General features: G+C 38.1%; 1 pseudogene; it reads right to left on the bottom strand.

Annotated features, from left to right (window-relative positions):
* Window positions 1-1,441: 1,441 nt before the first annotated feature.
* Window positions 1,442-2,421, bottom strand: part of LOC149130499 (uncharacterized) — a 1,733-nt pseudogene continuing 753 nt past the window's right edge.

Genomic DNA, 2,421 nt, shown 5'->3' with positions numbered 1-2,421 from the left:
AGATTACGGTCGTAAAAAAAAAACGGTGAAAGTAAATTGTGTTATAAACTGGAAATGACGACAGTGACACCCAAAAATTTAATGGAAAGAACATGAAAAACTCCGTCGTTATGTCACACCCACTGGCACCTCAGAAAACAGTGCCGTGAAATATTTCAGAAGAAGCAGCTACTATACCCAACAGCGACCATCACTTAGAAATTTGATTGTTTTCATCTTATATTAAATAAATGTACAGTTTTCATGTTATATTAAATATATATATATATATGTTCTATGCATTGGTTATGTCACATCTTGTTTATATGAAATTATAGGAAGTCACCGTCGTCACTTCCGATTTCTGTTGAAATTTACTTGTATTATTTTTAGGACAATTGACTTTCGTTTCTTCTTAAAAGCAGTAAACTGCATTTTAAGCTTGTCGTGTATATGAAAATCACAAACACACACACACGTGCGTTTGTATGTATGTATGTATATCTGTGTTTGTATGTATGTATATCTGTGTGTGTGTGTGTGTGTGTGGAGGCGCAATGGCCCAGTGGTTAGGGCAGCGGACTCGCGTACATAGAATCGCGGTTTCGATTCCCAGACCGGGCGTTGTGAGTGTTTATTGAGCGAAAACACCTAAAGCTCCATGAGGCTCCGGCAGGGGATGGTGGCGAACCCTGCTGTACTCTTCCACCACAACTTTCTCTCACTCTTACTTCCTGTTTCTGTTGTGCCTGTAATTCAAAGGGTCAGCCTTGTCACACTGTGTCACGCTGAATATCCCCGAGAACTACGTTAAGGGTACACGTGTCTGTGGAGTGCTCAGCCACTTGCACGTTAATTTCACGAGCAGGCTCTTCCGTTGATCGGATCAACTGGAACCCACATCATCATAAGCGACGGAGTGCCAACAATATCTGTGTGTGTGTGTCTTTGTGTCTGTGTTTGTCCTCCAGTACCACTTGACAAACGGTGTTGGTGTGTTTGCGCCCCCGTAACTTAGCGGTTCGGCAAAAGGTATCGATAGAATAAGTACCAGGTTAAAAACAAAAGAATTAAGTACTGAGGTTGATTCATCCGACTAAAAATTCTTCAAGGCGGTGTCGCAGCCACGGGTTGCAAATAGTTGATTGGAACCTTTCCACTCAATTATTTTCCAAGCAATCAATTAATTTTAATTGGGATACAGGCCAATCAATTATGCCGAACGTAAAACCACCATATATTTTGGAGCCAAAATGAAAGGACAATAAAGAGCACGTCTTATAGTTTCAAAAACTTTATCAGAAAACGTTCAACGATCAGTTTTATTAATTTAGAATAGGGAACAAATAGCATATATACTCTAGATTATATAGAAGTTGAAAAACAAATGAATTGAAAGTCTTTAATTGAAAGAATTTCTCAAACGAGTTGCTCAATTAAAATGTTCTAATTTAGCAAAAGGTCATGAACGATTGCAGATTTCTGAAATTAGATCTTCAATCGCAGAAAGCGCGATTGACTTTTAGAAATAATTGCATTTCTAAATTCATTGGTGATCGAAAATCATTGAAAGCGTAACCTGTTGAGCTGAAGAAACGTTCCAAGATGGACGTTGGTAGCGAAAATCTACAGTTCAGATATTGCTGATGTGAAATTTTATCCTTTTTTGTGCTTTTTCAAACTGAAGCAAAATCATCTTCTACAAGTAAATCAGACTGTTGTGACGTGTCTGTCACCACTTTCAGCTGTTGTAGAGCAGCCACTTCATCCGCAGTTAGCTCTGCTTCTGCATGTTATAAAATCTCCACAACTCCACTATCAAAATTTGGGATGTGCACAATGGCTGTCGATGGAAGCAACTATTTTTTAAAACTCCTCGTAAGGATACAATGCGAGAATTTCGTCAAAAAGAATTCGCGGATCTCCCAAATTTATTTCTGTTCTTTGCAAGGCGACTGTTACTGAGCGTAACTTTCCTATATTGTCTTTTAGGGTCTGTAGATCGTTATGATCGCATGGAGTCTACAATCAGCCAGCTTTGGATCGCCTAGAAAAGAGTCTAAAAACGGCTTGAGCTGGATTTATCTCTCAATCATGTCATAAGTACTGGACCAACGGGTTTTATTATTTTCTTTTTTGTATAGGTTGCAAAGGCGTTTTTTCTCGAAGTTTACCTGCAAGTTTTAATGATTTTAGCTTGCCTACCAACATGTTAATTTCATCAAACAGAACTTCCTGCTTGTCGAGATAAGCAGAAACAGCTAGATTGAATTTATGAGAGGCACATCCAATCAATGCTATTCTACACAAATTCGCTACAGATTCATTCACTTCAATATTTTCTCCGGTAATAACTGCAACATTTTCAAAATTTTTGTCATAGACATTTAACACATACTCTATAAATTCGACATAATCAGAAGCAGTGAATAATGTTTCACT

This window comes from Octopus bimaculoides, chromosome 28, assembly GCF_046866305.1.
Source record: "Octopus bimaculoides isolate indiv1 chromosome 28, ASM4686630v1, whole genome shotgun sequence".
Classification (NCBI taxonomy): domain Eukaryota; kingdom Metazoa; phylum Mollusca; class Cephalopoda; order Octopoda; family Octopodidae; genus Octopus; species Octopus bimaculoides.
The sequence above is the reverse complement of the archived record's forward strand: the minus strand, read 5'-3'. Positions and strand labels throughout refer to the sequence as shown.